This window comes from Carlito syrichta, unplaced genomic scaffold (genome assembly GCF_000164805.1).
Source record: "Carlito syrichta isolate Samal-C Ts95f unplaced genomic scaffold, Tarsius_syrichta-2.0.1 Scaffold311879, whole genome shotgun sequence".
NCBI lineage: Eukaryota > Metazoa > Chordata > Mammalia > Primates > Tarsiidae > Carlito > Carlito syrichta.
In genome coordinates, this window is record NW_007255975.1 from 189,295 (window position 1) to 208,466 (window position 19,172).

The 19,172-nt window shown below is 40.8% G+C and overlaps 1 pseudogene; it reads left to right on the forward strand.

Annotated features, from left to right (window-relative positions):
• Positions 1-17,078: 17,078 nt before the first annotated feature.
• LOC110596643 lies at positions 17,079-17,429 on the forward strand (annotated as a pseudogene).
• Positions 17,430-19,172: the final 1,743 nt, after the last annotated feature.

Consider the following 19,172-nt stretch of genomic DNA (forward strand, 5'->3'; position numbering starts at 1 on the left):
CTCTGTGCATTTATCCAAACCAATAGAAGTATACACCACAAAGACAGAATTTTACTGTATGTAAATTAGAAATAAAAACTTTAAAGTAACAAAGGTATATTTTTACCTATAAATTAACAGATTTACAAAAATAGAAAGACTATGTTTTGATGAATGTGTGGAGAGATATACACATTTATACAAGACTGGAGGGAATGTAATTTGTACAACTGTATTAAGGAAAATTCTGTGACAGCTCCAAATACCTTAAAAATATTCTCGGCCGGGCTCAGTGGCTCAGCCTGTAATCCCGCGCCTTTGGGAGGCTGAGGTGAGTGGATTGCCTGAGCCCTTGGGTTCGAGACCCAACTGGGCAGGCCAGACCTCATCTCTACAATAAATCAAAAAATTAGCCGGGCGTGGTAGCGCGCGTCTGTAATTCCGGCTACTTGGAAGGCTGAGGTGGAAGGATCGCTGGAGCCCAGCAGGTCGAGGCTGCAGTGGCCGGGAGCGGCCACTGCACTCCAGTCTGGGTGACAGAGTGAGACTCCAACTCAAAAAAAAAAAAAAAAAAAAATTTCTCATTCAAATCAAATCATTCCAATTATAGATATTTATTTTAAAGACATAATTAGAGATGCAGAGAAAGATTAATGTACAGTAATAATCATTACATTTAAACTTTGTAAGGAAAATTGGCATTAAAAATGTTCAGTAACATAATATCTAAATAAATTTTGTTAAACTCTTACAATATTATTTAGCACTTAATATTGTTTTCCAAAAAACAATGACATGGAAGTATGCCTGTAAATTTTCAAATAAAAAAAATTAAATTAAATACATGTCAATTTTGTTATGAAACTATGTTATATACATAATTTTTAAAAAACTGAAAGGAAATACACCCAAATGTTACAAGTTATTGTTTTCTGGCTTATAAAATTATAGGTGTTACTTTTTAATTTATACTTTCTACTCTATTTTTTAGCAATCATCACCAGTTACTTTTATCATTTTAAGCCATTTTTTATCTTAAAAAAAATCCTAACCCCATCAAGCCAAGCCCCTGATCTTTTGAATTGCTATCTTCACCCAAAAAGCCATACTGTTGTCCTCCAGATACTTGTTGTCCTCTTTCTCCTTTAGGTACTGGACTCAATAGTGGTGAACACCTGCCAAAGAGGGCAGCAGTATCCCAAGAGCATGAAACCTTTAAGTTAAACTGTCCTAATAAGCCACTGGCTTATACTGAGACCAATCTGTTTATTAAAAGCTATGATGCCCACCTTATGTAATTGGAAGTTTCCCCTCTTCCAAATCTCTTCTATGAATCTTTTAAAATTTTTCGAAGTCAACTCTTTTCATTTTAGATATTCCATCATGCCCTGTGTAATGACAAATAATAGGCGCTAGGACTGACCTTTCACTGTACTGTTTCCTTATGCCAGATGTGGTGTTTGGGGATTCCTGGAGTCATTCTGCATACTGCCCCTGGCCCATCCATTCTTTTTTTTTTTTTAACTGACTACTTAGTACTACTTGTATTATCTACTCTGTCCTTGACCCCTTCAACACCCTGTTACAGAATCAGAGAATTCTTCAAAGTTCCAAAACTTGTTTTGGGTTTTTTTCAAAATTGGATCAACAGAAACCTCCACAAAGGCAGCCTAACCTGAGAACAGTGGCTGGCAATGACTCTTACAAGCAGTAAGAGGTAGTACAGTGCAATAACTTATCTCCAATTTATGTTAAAAAGTATGGATTTATGAAGTAAGCCTCAGTGCCTGCTGCATTAAAATAAAGGATTTTATGGCATATCTCACTTTTCTCACCTCCCCTCCTCCACTCCTAAGGGCAATAAATTCACTACTGTCTTCATTCATAAATATTAGAGATCTCAGGTTTGCTTCCTTCATTTATGAAAGTTTCTAGGTCCAATCAATATTCACTAAATTATGTCAAGAATTTGAAACTCCATTTTAACATTTCATAACCTTCCTCTCCTTCCTTTCTCCACACCTTTCTTCCTAACATATATATCCAAGAGCAACATATATGTCACTCCCAAGACTCAATGAAGTTTCATTCACTCATTCACAAAAAAACTCCTCCAGATAGGTGCTGGGAAGACAGTAAAGAAAAGAGCCCTGCTGAAATGGAGAAAGAAATGGAGAAATGGAGAAAGGTAGCTGTGGTCGGTGACTCTGCCTGTAATCCCACGCTTTGGGAGGCTGAGGTGAGTAGACTGCCTGAGCCCGCGGGTTCAAGAGCCGCCTGGGCAACTTGGCGAGATCTCATCTCTACAATAAATCAAAAATTATCCGGGCGTGGTAGCGCGTGCCTGTAGTTCCAGCTACTTGGAAAGCTGAGGCGGAAGGATCGCTGGAGCCCAGCAGGTCAAGGCTGCGGTGGCCGGGAGTGTGTCACTGCACTCCAGTATGGGCGACAGAGTGAGACTGCAACTCAAAAAAAAAAAAAAAAAAGAAAGAAAAGAAAGAAATGGAGACAGGTCAATAAGACCAAGAGGTTCACTTAAAAGACGCTGGAAGAAAAAGGAAAGGCAAGACCCAGGATAAAGCACCTCCAAGGGTGTCCTGGGAATTCATTGGAAATGTATTGGAAATAACTAAGAGTTTCTACTTTCCCCATGCCCTACCAGTTCATTCCCAAGAGAGACAAAAACCAAGACTCTTGATATTGTTTACTATTAACCCACAGGATTTTTGTTATAAAACACCATATATATTTAGCCGGTTGAGGTAGTGCACGTCTTTAATTCCAGCCACTTGGAAAGCTGAGGCAGCAGGTTGAGAATCACCCGAGCCCAGCAGGTTGAGGCTGCGGTGACCAGGAGCGGCCACTGCACTCCAGTCTGGGCAACTGAGTGAGACTCCAACTCAAAAAAAGAAACAAAAAACCACCATATATCCTAAAACAAATCCTAATATCTGATGACAGGAGGGGGGACTAGGTTGGAGAAAGCCTTCCTATTGGCATTTCATGACCAGTTGATACATCAGGCGTAAATACTGGGGCTGGGGTTCATTAAGTTGCCAGCCTTGGCTACAACTTCTCAGTGGCTGATATGAGATCAGGTAGGGAGTGGGTATCAGACTGGTCTTTTCCAACTGCTGCAGCAACTATGACAACTTCAACCTCACCCTTAGCATTCATGCATCTCTGGATCTTAAGAGATGCAAAGTGCTAATGAAAGGTGACCCGCAACACCATATACATGCAGTAGAAAAATACTACTGGATAAAGAAAGTTATAGTTTTTGTTTTCATCAATGATATATCTGAGTCCCAGGACTTAAGGAAAAAGAAGATAATATAAGCACAAGGATTGGGGTTACTTTCAAGTCAGTTGACTTCCTTTCATGCAGCTGGGGGGTCCTTTGTTGCTAAAGCGCAAACCCAAATCTGGCAGCCTATATTCCAGCACTGGGGACCCAGCATTTTTTTTTTAACTATTGGAGGCCTAACAGAGCAAGTATTCTACCAAATTTTAAGGATATTGTTTTCTGTAAACATGGGGAGGACTTTGTGGAAAGTAACTATTCACATACACACATATCTGTGAGTATAGTGTGTGTAACTTCTAAAAACTAAAGGGAAATAACGGGAGCTAATCACACATTTGAAAATGGCAACCTATGGTCTGGAGAGGATCTCAAAAGAGTGATCTCTTTGTTAAATGATGCTTTGTGAAGCTGACATGAAGTCTGTAGTCACCCTTTGCTACTGATTTCCTTTTCTTCCCCTCACACTAAGTTTTCTACCAGCTCCTCCTGAGGAATAAATATAAAGCAACCCCTACACGAGGGGATGGGTTGTCTGAGGGCCTGATTATTTTATTTTATTTATTTATTTTTTTTGAGTTGGAGTCTCACTCTGTCGCCCAGACTGGAGTGCAGTGGCCGCTCCCAGTCACCGCAGCCTCGGCCCTGTTGACCTAAGCTGAAGGCTCTGTGACTGTGACAGGCATGGCTAACTCTAGAAACTCATTGTTCCTGTTTCCCATTAACTGCAGTTTCAGCTTAGGTATTAGATATAATTCAAACTCAGGTCACATTTGGGAGCCTTTAATACGGTACAAGATTTAAAAGTATATTTGTAGAATTAGTATATACATATGGAAAGCTGTTTTCAGCTTTATTTATTTTTTAGTTGGAGTCTCACTCTGTCACCCAGACTGGAGTGCAGTGGCTGCTCCTGCCACCACAGCCTCAACCTGCTGGGCTCTGGCGATCCTTCTGCCTCAGCCTTCCAAGTAGCTGGAACTACAGGTGCGCACTACCATGCCTGGCTAATTTTTTGATTTATTGTAGAATTGAGGTCTCGCCAAGTTGCCCAGGCGGGTCTCGAACCCGCGGGCTCAGGCAATCCACTCACCTCAGCCTCCCAAGGCGTGGGATTACAGGCTGAGCCGCTGAGCCCGGCTGGGCCTGATTATTTTAACAGTTCTTAAACCGTTGTTGGAATATTGACTCATTTGAAAAACATTTAAAAAGCCACGGATCCTCTCTTCAACAAAACACACTAAAAAAAAATTGTTCATAAACTCTTCTCCTATGCTTTACCTTCCAAGGCCTTAAAGCCATCTGTCTGCTTCAATTTCCAGCCCTCTTTCCCAATAGCATGGAAATTCTAAAATATGAACCACTAAATTGTATATATTCTGACCCTAGAATGGCTTTTACAAAGTGTTTTGTTACCCACTTATGTGAGTTTTGTTTAGTCTATCCTTATCCTAAAAGTGACTTAGATAATAGGTCTTTGTCTTCTTTTGGTTAATCAATGAGTGTTTGCAAAGCCCTATGCCTGTTTTTGTTGTTGTTGTTGTTGTTGTTTTTAACTCACTCTTCAATTCAGAGGCTTAGAATCAATAGTACAAGGGGGGCCCCAAAACCTGGATTTATAAATAATTGTGTATTTACTCTTACATGTTTAAACTTCAGTCATCTTCAAAGTACTCTCCATTTGATGCAATATACCTATCAACACTTTTTTTCCACTGCTCAAAATCATTTTTGAACTCATCAGTTTTGATGCCCTTTAGAGCTTCTGCCATTTTTTGTTTCACCTCTTCCAAATCAGGAAAATATTTCCCTTTGAGGACTTTTTTCATCCAAGGAAACAAAGAAAAGTTGCCTGGGGCAAGACTGGATAAATAGGGAGGGTGGAGCATAGAGATCATGCCATTTTTCTTGGTTAAAAACTGCTGAACAGCCAGGCTCGGTGGCTCAGTCTGTAATCCTTCACCTTGGGAGGCTGAGGTAGCTGGGAGCGTGCCACTGTGTTCCAGACTGGGTGACAGAGTTAGACTTAAACTCAAAAAAAGAAAAGAAAAAAAAAACTGCTGAACACTCAGGACGGTGTGGGCAGGGGCACTCATAAATCACCCATCATGATTCTATAATTCTAAAATATGAACCACTAAATTATATACATTCTGACCCTAGAATGGCTTTTACAAAGTGGTTTGTTACCCACTAATGTGAGTTTTGTTTAATCTATTCTTTATCCTAAAAGCGACTTAGATAATAGGTCTGTGTCTTCTTTTGGTTAATCAATGATCAACAGATGCTCCAAAAAATTCACTGAAGCTGAATGCAACTTTTCACAGTAATGCTAGTTGGTACACTGATGCTGAGGGAGTATCCTAGAACACATAGCTGGTGGAGGAAGTCTTTACTACAAGGGACCAAATCTCAAAAAAATAATTCTGGAGTTTTTTGCCCCAACTCCATACATTATGAAATATGGCCAATGAAAGCTTAAAACATGCAACTTAGATCAAGAAAAAATGTGGATCCTAAAGAAATCTGTTTGTGCTACTTCAAGCTGACCATTCTGCTGCTCATTCAGTTGGGAGATGGCCGAAGCATCGAGGAGTGCTAAGGGTCAACAGATCCCATAGCTGTCCTCACTAGGAATTGCTGCTCATTCTCCCACACCTGAAATGTCACAGACCCCCAAAAGGTGAATGGATAGCATACGCCAAGGTGTCAGGCATAAAGCAAGCATTCAAAAGAGGAAAGGATCACCTGGATCCTACAACTTTTCTAAGACTATCCACAATCCAACTACAGCTTCTCCTCTCTAGCATTTGCAGTTGTCACGTGCCAGCCTCCAGGTCATTTCTCATAGTCACTAAAGCCTTTTGTCCATGACCCAATGTTTATCACTTTAATATACTATAAACTTCTGTTAATGATCCCACTCCAGCCTTTGGGTCTGGATATTCCTTAGAGACTCCAGTTCATACCCAGCCCTCTGGTCTTCCTATTCCAGGAGCTTTGTCTCCATAATCCTGTTCCTAGTCATCCTCCTCTCCTATCCTTGTTTATGTGCTCCAGTGAAGAGGTTTTATCTAAGGTTAACCCTTTACCTGTGTACGTCCTAGAGCCAGAGAGGAGAGGTTTCACCCTCTCCACACGCATCAGCTTTCACAATCTTTGTTTCGTTGTTTTAGAGACAGGGTCTCACTTTCAGCTAGGCTGGAGTACAGTGGTGGGATCATGGGATCATAGGTCACTGCAGCCTCAAGATGTTGGGAGCTGGCCACGGAGGCCCACTGAGCGTTAGGGATCAGGGAGGGCCGTGGACCCCGAGACCACTAGGATGCGTTCGGGAGCTGTTCTCCCCATTCCCTCCTCCCTTTTTCTATTTCAACACACTTAGCCAAAAGGAACTCTGTTGACCTAAGCTGAAGGCTCTGTGACTGTGACAGGCATGGCTAACTCTAGAAACTCATTGTTCCTGTTTCCCATTAACTGCAGTTTCAGCTTAGGTATTAGATATAATTCAAACTCAGGTCACATTTGGGAGCCTTTAATACGGTACAAGATTTAAAAGTATATTTGTAGAATTAGTATATACATATGGAAAGCTGTTTTCAGCTTTATTTATTTTTTAGTTGGAGTCTCACTCTGTCACCCAGACTGGAGTGCAGTGGCTGCTCCTGCCACCACAGCCTCAACCTGCTGGGCTCTGGCGATCCTTCTGCCTCAGCCTTCCAAGTAGCTGGAACTACAGGTGCGCACTACCATGCCTGGCTAATTTTTTGATTTATTGTAGAATTGAGGTCTCGCCAAGTTGCCCAGGCGGGTCTCGAACCCGCGGGCTCAGGCAATCCACTCACCTCAGCCTCCCAAGGCGCAGGATTACAGGCTGAGCCACCAAGCCCGGCTTTCAGCTTTAGATGGTATAGATGATTATCTAGAGTTACCAGAAATGACCGAGCACGAACTTTGGAATGGGCCACATTCCTAAGGGCCCAGCATGTACTCTGGACTGGGCTGCATTCTTTTAAACCAGTTTTAGCTGCAGTTAGTGTTGGGTTTTTCTTATTATAGAAATTGAATTTATTTTACTCATAGAAAGTATTGTAGAATAGGTCATGCTAACGTCAGGGAATTATGTTAGTTCAAGCATGATCAAACATGATATTTTGAGGTTTCATAAGAATACAGCTAACTTTAGAAATTTCATTGTTCCCATTTTCTACATTTGTGGTTTTGGCTTTAGTACAATTTAGTTTATATTTGGGTTTTGTTTTTAGAAGCTTTATTGCTGATGATCAACTTTATATATTAGGATTAGGAATTAGAAACTTTTATAGAAATTAAAATAGATATATAGGATTTAAGAATAGCCATTTTGTTAAGAGACTGTAATCAATTGTTCCTAGAAACGCCCAGCGTGTCTTTGGACTGGGCCACATTCTTTAGGAACTGGTTTGGAATATAATTAAGAGTTTCTATAGTGTAAGTAGAATTAGCATAGAATAGAAAGGAATTAGGATTTAAGTTAGTCATTAGGCGTTGTGTATGCATAAGTTTTAAAAGTTATTATTAGAATAATATGATGTTAGAATTGTTGTATTGCTTTTGAGGAACATTAACCAAGCATGAGGAACAGTAAGATAATTTTGGGATCGTCCTTCCTCATGCTTGAGGAAACGCCCGGTGGGTGGGGGATGCCCCTCATCCACCTGGCTTTGTGTTCATGTAAAAGTCTTGTGATTTAACTGGGATTGTCCTTCCTCATGCCTGAGGAAACACCTGGTGGGTGGGGGATGCCCCTCATCCACCTGGTTTTGTGTTCACGTGAAAGTCTTGTGATTTAACCCATGAAAATTTGGGATAAAAGGCTTACGGTTTGTCCCATTAAATGGCTTCTGCACTAGACAGAGTCCAGTCTCTTTCTCCCCCCTTTTTTTCTTTCTCTTTATATCTATCCCTCCATCTTTCTTTCTTTTAATATCTATCCTCCAGTTTAATCGCCGACGCCATCTTTCCTACCAGGAACCCTCAATATCTGCAGGGGCTGGCCCCCTGCATCAAGCCCTTGGACTCAAGCAATCTTTGCAGCTTCTCAAGTATCTGGGACTATAGGCACACACTACCAAGTCCTGCTATTTCTATTTTTTTGCAGAAACAAGACTACACTATGTTGCCCAGGCTGGTCTCTAACTACTGGTCTCAAGTAATCTTCCCATCTCAGCCTACCAAAGCACTAGGATAAAAAGTGTGAGCCACTGTACCTAGCCTAGTTTTCAAGATCTTATTCCATGTGTTATAATCTTTTTCCCACATCTACAATGACTCCTTTCTCAATTCCTCCTGTCCCACGGTCTGCAAACACATCCAATTTTCTCCTATGTTAAATTATGCTTAAATGATTCCCCGTAGGGCCCCAAAGTGGTTTCAACTTGTATTCTGGTTGTCACATCCGAAATCAGAAAGGTTTCTCATGAAACAATGATTAGGCACATGAAATAAGAAAAAAGAAATATGAGACTGATGAGTGGTAAATAAGAAAATGAAGGCATATCTATTGATGCAGGTAAGAGGAAAGTTGGGGTAAAGTGAAAAGGGGAAAACCATGAATATCAGCCATAGGAGAAAACTTCAGACCATGAAGAGGTTCCTGCTCAGATAGTGACCACTCTGTTCTCATCCAGGGAGCAACTGGCAGCAATTATAGGAGCAACAGCAGCCCCATACAACATCTGCAAGTAGCATACACTAAAATGCAGGCATATAAATTGAATATTTCATAGAAAACACAGTAACAAATATGACATATGTAAGGCATTTGTGCTAATTCCCCTTCTCCCACCACAGCAGATACCATTAATTAGTTATAACCCTATTACACACTGAAATGAGATCTGGCTTCAGAATCTTTATAAAACATAATCCAGGCAAATGTTATCAATCAACTGGAGATGGAACTTGAGATTAAGGGTGTTTGGTATCATTGCACTATACAGAGAAGTCCTCAGCACAAGAATTAGAAGACAGGAATAAGCTTCAGGAGTAAGCATTCTGAAGAGAGCTTGAGCGTTGCTGGCAACTGACGGGGACAAGCTGAGCCCATGGAGATCACAGAGCAGGCGCCCAATTAATGTCTGTTGATGATTCATTTTTTCATTCAACAAACATTTAATGAGGCCTACAATGTGCACCGGATTAGGCACCACGAATACAAAGATGAATAAGCCATTGTCCTTGCCCGTTAGGAATTTAGAGTCTGGTAGACGACAGCCATAGACACGGACAATGATAATACAACCTGATAAGTGCTAGGACACTTAGCAGGTTGTATTATATCCATCCGAGTAGGATTTCTTCAGAGGAGCACCATTCCAGGTTGCTGCTGGATCCATGAAGTCCTCCCAGGTACCAGGGTCTGCTGTTGTTTTTGTCACACGATGAGTGTCCCAAGATCTAACAATAATATTAGCTACAATTTATAAAGTGCCTATGACAAAACACTTTACAAATATCTTCATGCAAACTCTGAAAATTATAATATTAAAGGAAGAAACTGAAGTTCAATGTGTTCACAAAGCCAGTAAACAGTTGAATTGGGTTCCAAATTCAGTTTTAAACAACTCCAAAGCATTTTTCTATGTTTTTAGAGCACCTTTATTCAGGTGTAACACAACTTTTCAACAGATTTCTATGTGGAACTAAAAGCAAAGGCAGTAGATAACTGATTAGAGCATGGACTGAAGGCTTCATCTGGTTTCCCACTCTACCTGGCAGAGAAATAAAAGGTGACATGACTTCAAACATACATACCATTGAAAACCTTAAGGTCAGTATTGTTTGGGGTTTTTTTTTTTTTTTTTTTTTGAGTTGGAGTCTCACTCTGTCGCCCAGGCTGGAGTGTAGTGGCACGCTAATGGCCACCGTATCCTCAACCTGCTGCACTCAGGTGATCTTTCCACCTTAGCCTTTCAAGTAGCTGGAACTACAGGCATGAACCACCACACCTGGCTAATTTTTTGATTTATTGTAGAGATAAGGTCTTGTCAAGTTGCCCAGGCTGGTCTCGAATCTGTGGGCTCAGGTAATCCTCTCATCTCGGCCTCCCAAAGTAATGGGATTTTTTTTTTTTTTTTTTTGAGTTGGAGTCTCACTCTGTCACCCAGTCTGGAGTGCAGAGGCACACTCACAGCCACCCCAGAGTCGACCTGCTGGGCTCCGGTGATCCTTCCACCTCAGCCTTGAAAGTAGCCGGAACTATAGGTGTGCACTACCACGCCCAGCTAATTTTTTGACTTTTATTGTAGAAACAAGGTCTCACCATGTTGCCCAGGCTGGTCTCGAACCCAATCCTCTCACGTCAGCCTCCCAAAGTGCTGAGATTACGGGCTTGGGCCACTACGCCCAGCATAAGTGCTGGGATTATAGGCATGAGCCACCATGCACAGCCCAATTTTCTTTCTCAGCCCTGACATTATCATTGATCACTCAAAATATAAATATCTCTAGTAAAATGTCTTCTTTTAATCACTGTGATAAACAACACCATTATCAGCAACTATATCGATTCAGCATTTAGCATATTCCAGGCAGGTTCTAAGAAATTTACATAAATAGTAACTTTAAGTGCTTACATTTCACCGCCTTCCCCCCCCAAAAAAAACTGAAAACAAGTATTATTCCTGTTTTACACAAGGAAAGCCAAAGTCCCAAAGAGGTGAAGAATCGTGTTCACAACCACATTTGTAAGTTTGAGAGCAGACTTGAGCCCAGGCTATCTAGTCCCAAAGGCCCAAACTCTCATTTTATGACTTTAATACGCTGCTCAGGAATTCCTTTCCCAACACTTCCTTCCCTGACTGCCCTCCAAGATGGTAAGTTATGTAAGACCCTCTGAAAAGCTCTGTTCTACTCAATACTCTGAGCCTTATGTAAAAAATTTCCCAAAGAATATTCAGTTTATATTACTTAGAAAAAATAAACACTGGATATATTTGAGTTTTTCATTACTGAATATATTTTTTACTTGCAAGTGTAGCTGTAAACATTTTAAGATTCCTAAGCAACATAAATCAATTAAGCCAATAATGACTAAGGTCACTGCTTCCTCAAGTGGGACATAGATATAAAATCCTTCACTTTTGGTTAATTACAAAAAGAAAACCACCCATAAATCTCAGGAGATATGTAATAGTGAGAGTAGGCCTACTACTGATGAGAAAGACCAGGAACTTAGTGACACTAAAAAGGTCCGGCGATCCTTCTGCCTCAGCCTTCCGAGTAGCCAGAATTACAGGCACACGCTACCACACCCGGCTGATTTTTTGATTTATTGTAGAGATGAGGTCTTGCTGCCCAGGCAGGTCTCGAACCCGCGGGCTCAGGCAATCCACTCACCTCAGCCTCCCAAAGGCATGGGATTACAGGCTGAGCCACCGAGCCCGGCTAAAGCAATATTCTTGAGTAGCAATATGATACAAATATGCTGAATGTGTTGAACCTATAATATGAAAGCATATTTTAGCTCAATATTGAAAAGAGTTCTCAAAAAAAACGACAAGCCGAATCAAAAAGGAATCCTCCATCACCAAGTAAAGTTACTCGGAAGAAGTTAAAAGACCATTTGTTTGGTATGTTATAACTTGAATTGGGATCAGTTTAAAACATCTATTTGGGACACAAGACTTGTAAGGTTCTTCCATCCTTGAAGTTCTAACTCTACAACCTGTGTCTTAATCAAGAGAGCCATCACTCTAAGCCTATGTCACAGATCCATGAGTGAACAGTGGTTTCCACAGCTGTGGACAGAGGCTAAAGAATAATTCTCATCCATAGTGAACTAACTGCAGACTTATAGCATAATTCATACTCTGTTGATTTCTCCCCAGTTCACCCTTAAACCTGAAGCAGGAAATACTTTATATGTATTCAGGACCAACAAAGAGGACCTAATAACCAAAAATATCTTCTACAAACTGTTACCTAAAGCTTTAAATTTGCCCTTAATCCCTTGGTGCATTTTATTTATATTTGCTAAAAGGCCACTTAATCTAATATGGTGACCTAGTATCAATTAAGTACACTACACTGTAGATACAAGAAACACACCACTCACCCCATACGCCATGAGATCATCTAGTCCAACCTTCTCCTTCCCCCAACACAAATCAAAGAAAATCTACAAAATACCCAGATTTCTTTTTGATTCAGGGTGTTATTCTATCACCCAGGCTGCAGTGCAGTAGCCCGATCATAGCTCACCCCAGCCTCAAACTCCTCAGCTCAAGCAATCCTCTCACTTCAGCCTTCCAAGTAGTGAAGACTATAGGTGTGCACCACCACATCTGGCTATTTTTAAAATTTTTTGTAGGGATAGGGTCAAGTTATGTAGTCCAGGCTGGTCTTGAACTCCTGGACTCAAGCAATCCTCTTGCCTCGGCCTTCCAAAGTGCTACCAAATACCCAGATTTTTAACTTTGGTACTCAGTTTCCCCAAGTGCAGAATATGGAGATTGTATTGAATGATATACCCTGATCCCTTTTACAAAACCAAGATATTCCAAAAAGCTTCTAAGCCAGTGTTTCACTTATAAATTAGACACATTAGTGAAATCTATTATTTCTATTTCACCAGATTGTTATAAGGATCAAATAAAATCACATTTGTAAAAGGCTTTTGGAAACAAAGTGCTATACAATTTTTTAAAAACTATTGTTAGAAATTAAGCTGGGGCTGGGCTTGGTGACTCAGCCTGTAATCCCACACTTTGGGAGGCCGAGGTGAGTGGATTGCCTGAGCCCGCGGTTTGAGACCCGCCTGGGCAACTTGGCGAGACCTCCTCTCTACAATAAATCAAAAATTAGCTGGGCATGGCAGCGTGTGCCTGTAGTCCCAGCTACTCGAAAGGCTGAGGCAGAAGGATCGCCGGAGCCCAGCAAGTCGAGCCTGCAGTGGCCGGGAGTGGCCACTGCACTCCAGTCTGGGTGACAGAGTGAGACTCCAACTCAAAAAAAAAAAAAAGAAATTAAGCTATATATGGAAAGGGAGTTAAAAGAAGCATACTCTGCCATCAATTAAATAAGTTATCTTGGAAATGTACTCTACCTCTTAGGATGCCTCAGAGGGTTGTGGTGATGATTAAATGGGAACATGTGAAGTAGTCACACAATAAAAGTTTCATTTACTCAGTGAGACTTTCACAGTATCTTGGAAATAAAAGTGACCTTCAAGTGCATGGAATCCAACTTCTCATTCCATGATAGGAGATTCTCAAATTCCATCTCAAGCAGTCATACAAACCTCTAGATATCACTGCTAAGAGTCCTTTCATCTTTGTACAGTTCTTAAATCTGCTTCGCCATTAATTAGAACTAGCTTTAAAAGCAGCAAAAACAACTGTCCCTGAATCCGTAAGATAGCCAAAAACAGATCACCAAACTCTTCTTTTTAGAGTTCTCCTACAAACTAAACAACTCTAAATCCTATGATGCTTCTCACAGGATCTAAGTTCAGATTCCGCTCTATATCCTGGATGTTTTCCTCTAGACCCCTCTCAAAGAGTTGCTCTTAAAATTAAAACAAAACCAACAAATGAAACAGAATTTATCACTGCCTAGTTCTAAATGCTGTTCTAGTGAGAAAACAAGTTAGCTGTACATTGTAGGGTATAAAAGTCTTCAAATGGTACAAACCTGGAACAAAACTAAAAAGAACTAGTACTAAGTCTCCAGGTGCTTACAGGATGAACAAAGCCCTTCCAAAAGGAAAAGGTCAAAGGGATGCTGACATCACTAAAAACAAATGGCTTATTTTCCTAATATTAGCTCATGCTTCTGGACTTACCCAAACTAGGGATATAGAACATTATAAATAAAGCAGGCTTCTAGGGAAGTCTGGAAGAAATGGTAACAACAAATCCAAAATACATTTTGAATGACATTCTCTACTGATGGGCCCTAGTCTATGCAGATGACATTTGTACTTTTCCCAATAGAATTGCAGTTCCTAAGACAATTTTTTTTAGAAACTGGGAAAGATTGAAGGAAATAAGTAGAATACATATACACAAATAGTGAAGACCTGAATGAAAGGAGAGAAATACCACATTAATGTATGGAAAGATTATAAAAGCGATAGCTTTTCCAAAATTAATTTATAAATTCAATGCCATTCCAATGGTATTTGTGATGAACACTTGACAAGTTGTTCCTAAAATTCCCTTGAAAGAATAACTACCTGAAAATAAGCCAGGCATGGTGCTCATGCCTGTAATTTCAGCACTTTGGGAGGTGGAGGTGAGAGGATTGTCTGAGCCCAGAGGTTTGAGACCAGCCTAGGAAACTTGGCAAGACCTCGTCTTAAAAAAAAATTAAAAAATTAAAAACTGCCTGAAAATAGAATACAAAAAAAAAGAATGAGGAATGAGGGATATTTAAAGTTATTTAAAACTAAGCATTGGCCAGGCACAGTGGCTGACACCTGTAATCCCAGCACTTTTTGGGGAGCCAAACCAGAAGACCAGCTTAGGCAACATAGTGAGACCTCTTCTCTACACAAATACAAAAATTGGCTGGGCATGGTAGCGGGTACCTGTAGTCCTAGCTACTCCAGAGGCTGAGGTAAAAGGATCACTTGAGCCCAGGGCATTGAGGCTGCAGTGAGCCAGGATCAATCCACACCACTGTACTCTAGCATGGATGACAGAGTGAGACATCAACTCAAACAAACAAATAAATTCAAATAAAAACTGCACATGTAAAAAAGGAAAGTACCCACATCTTTCCACAGCAATGTAAAAAAATAGCAATTTTTTTCTGAAAAAGAAAAACAAGAAATTCACAATATGAAGCATCACACTAAATAAATATTAAGACAAAGAAAATGAGCTATAGTCAAACATATTAAGCAAAAAACAAACTATGAGATTCAGTCAATATTATATATAACCTTAAGATTTCTTACAGTCAAATAATGAAAAAGAATTACTCTCAATAAACATAACAAATATAATGGGAATCACAAAGGAAGAATACAGAAGGCCAGGCAAAGTGGCTCACGCGTAGAATTCCAGCACTATGGGAGGCCAAGGTGAGAGGATTGCCTAACCCAAGGGTTCAAGACCAGCCTGGGCAACTTGGCAAGACCTCATCTCTACAGTAAATCAAAAAAATAAGCTGGGTGTGACAGCGCGTGCCTGTAGTTTCAGATACTTGAAGGGGTGAGGCTGAAGGATCACCTGAACTCAGCAGGTCAAGGCTGCGGTGGCCATGAGTAGCGTGCCACTGCACTCCAGCCTGGTCAACAGAGTGAGTCTCCAACCCCCCCACCCCAAAAAAAAGAAGAAGAGAAAAAAGGGAACAGAAAGAATATGTGAATAAATAACGGCTCCAAAACCCCAAATTTGATTTAAAAAATATTAATTTATGCAAGAAGATCAACATGTGCCAAAAAAAATAAACTAAAAGACATTCAAATCTAGACATGATAGTAAAACTGTTTAAGTCAAAGATTTCAGAAAGAGAATCTTGAAAGCAGCAAGAGGAAAACAACACATCACACTTATTTGATCTTTTTGTTGTTGTTATTGAGTTGGAGTCTCACTCTGTCGCCCAGACTAGAGTGCAGTGGCCGCTCCCGGCCACTGCAGCCTCAACCTGCTGAGCTCCCGCTATCCTTCCGCCTCAGCCTTCCAAGTAGCTGGAACTACAGGCGCGCACTACCATGCCCGGCTCATTTTTTGATTTATTGTAGAGATGAGGTCTCGCCAAGTTGCCCAGGCGGGTCTCGAACCCACGGGCTCAGGCAATCCACTCACCTCAGCCTCCCAAAGGCGCGGGATTACAGGCCGATTCACCGAGCCTGGCTTGATCTTTTTTTTTTTTTGAGTTGGAGTCTCATTCCACCACCCAGACTGGAGTGCAGTGGCACGCTCCTGGCCACCGCAGCCTCGACCTGCGAGCTCTAGCAATCCTTCCCCCTCACCCTTCCAAGTAGCTGGAACTACAGGCGCGCGCTACCACACCCGGTTAATTTTTTTGATTAATTGTAGAGATGAGGTTTCGCCAAGTGGCTCGGGCGGGTCTCAAACCCACGGGCCCAAGCAATCCACTCACCTCGGCCTCCCAAAGCGCTGGGATTACAGGCTGAACCATCGAGCCCGGCTATTTGATCTTTAATAAGATAATCAGTTGACTTGAATCAGAGGTCATATTCAAACTCCTGAAGGAAACCCCTAAAGGAAGCAAGCTCCTGAAAGAAAAAGAGTATCAACTGCAAGTTCTGTACCCAGTAAAACTATCCTACATAAACAAAGGAGAAATTATGGCATTTACAGCTAAAAAAGAATTCAATGCTAGCAGACCTGCCCTACAAGAAATAATAAAGGGATCCAATAGGTTAAAAAAAAAAAATCACAAAAAATTAGAAAACACTTTTTTGAGAAGAGTGAAAATATAAACAACACACAAAAGCTATGGAATGCAGAAAAAACAATGGTTAGAGGGAAAAGTATAGCTGTGATCACCTACATTAAAAATGAAGATTAGCCAGGCTCAGTGGCTCAGCCTGTAATCCCGCGCTTTGGGAGCCCGCGGGTTCGAGACCTGCCTGGGCAACTTGGTGAGACCTCATGTCTACAATACATCAAAAATTAACCGGTCATGGTAGCACGCGCCTGTAGTTCCAGCTACTTGGAAGGCTGAGGCGGAAGGATCGCTGGAGCCCAGCAGGTCGAGGCTGTGGTGGCCGGGAGCGGCCACTGCACTCCAGTCTGGGCGACAGAGTGAGACTCCAACTAAAAAATAAAAATAAAAAAAATAAAGACTTCAGGAGCCCCTTGGATTGTAGGGGGTATTGTCGCTCTTGGATGATTCTTCAAACATTATGTCAACTGATATAGATGTTTCCCTTTCTTCATATGATGAAGATCAGAAGTCCATACTTATTTGAAAAACTAAAGAGGCACCATTTCTCCCCATTGGAATGACATGTTTTACAGCATTTGTTGCACATGGATTATACAAATTGAAGAGCTGGGAAAATACCAAAATGTCCCTTCACCTGATCCACATGCCCATGGCAGCCCAAAGCTTTGTTGTAGAAGCAATGACTGTTGGTATGGCCTATTTCATGCATCGAGAATTCTGGGAAAAACCTAAACCTTAGAAGAAGAGATGCTGTTTTGGTCTTGGAGAATCTTGTTTTAGTTAGACATCTCATTATTGAGGTTACATGTTTAGGTTGAAAATAAATTAATTTGAATGCTTTCAGAGGGCAACATGGCATTCTGAATACTGACCTGCAAGAAAGGAACTAGGTCATTATAGGGGAATTAACACAAACACAAAAAATCATCTAAATGCACTTGATGGTATTAAAATGTCCACTTCCTTAAACTGTTAAGATGAAATTCTAAAGTTCTAGAGAAGACAGTCGGTCAACCCTGAAGTACTCCCAGATGCTACAGAATATCGCATCTTTGGATGTTATATAGAAGTCCTATTTACCCCAATTAACTTTCTGCCTATCTCGTAGATTTGTTTGCTCTTTTAGAACTCTTTCAAAAGAGTATGTAGAATATAACTTATAAACCTCTCTCAACTTAAAGTGTATGTGTGTGTTTAAACCAAACGTAAATAGCTTACAACGGAAATACAGAGTAGTAGCATTTATTTCAGAATCACAACTGTAAACACGAGAGTAACTTTAAATTATAAATTCCAGCCGGGCTCGGTGGCTCAGCCTCTAATCCCACGCTTTGGGAGACTGAGATGAGTGGATTGCCTGAGCCCGCGGGCTTGAGACCCACCTGGGCAACTTGGTGACACCTCATCTCTACAATAAATCAAAAAATTAGCCGGGCCTGGTAGCACGTGCCTGTAGTTCCAGCTACTCGAAAGGATGAGGCAGAAGGATTGCCGGAGCCCAGCAGGTCGAGGCTGCAGTGGCTGGGAGCGTGCCACTGCACTCCAGTCTGGGCAACAGAGTGAGACTCCAACTCAAAAATAAATAAATAAATAAATAAATTCCAGATTTTTTGAAATAGAAATATGTATTTTAAGTGCTAATGGAAAGGAAAATTAAAAATACTTTTTTTTTTTTTGCGTCAAAGTTGCACTCTGTCACCCAGGCTGGAGTGCAGTGGCACAATCATGGCTACCGCAGCCTCTACCGGCTGGGCTGGGCCAATCCTTCGGCCTTAGCCTTCCAAGTAAATGGAACTATAGGCACACGCTACCACGCTTAGCTAATTTTTTTTTTCCTAATAAAAACAAGGTCTCACCAAGCTGCCCAGGCTAGTTTTGAACCCCTGGGCTCAGGCATTCCTCTTACTTTCACCTTCCAAAGTGCTGAGATTATGGGCATGAGCCCAGAGGCCATGAATATTTTTTAATTGACTACATTATGTCTATTTTCTCTCTAAGAACTGTAAACATTGAACTAATCAAATTACCTATAATGGAAGTGATTAATGATTTATGAGCAAGCTGGTCTGGCCAGACATTATACACAAACTTTGATATAATACAGAATTCTTCATTACACTTGTGAAATTCTCTTGTCTAACCTGAACTTACATTCCATGGTGATAATATGACATATGTACCATTATTAAAGTAAATAAATATGTCAAAAAAAGAATAAAAATGAAAATGAAGACTTCAAATAAAAAAGCTAACCAGGAGATATTAGAAAAAGATCAAACTAAAATCAATTAGGAGAAAAGAAATAGTGAAAAATCAAAGTAAAAACAAACCAAACAAAAAAGATAAAAAGCCAGGCTCAGTGGCTCAGCCTGTAATCCCGCGCCTTTGGGAGGTTGAGGTGAGTGAATTGCCTGAGCCTGAGGGTTCGAGACCCCGCCTAGGCAACTTGGCAAGACCTCATCTCTACAATAAATCAAAAATT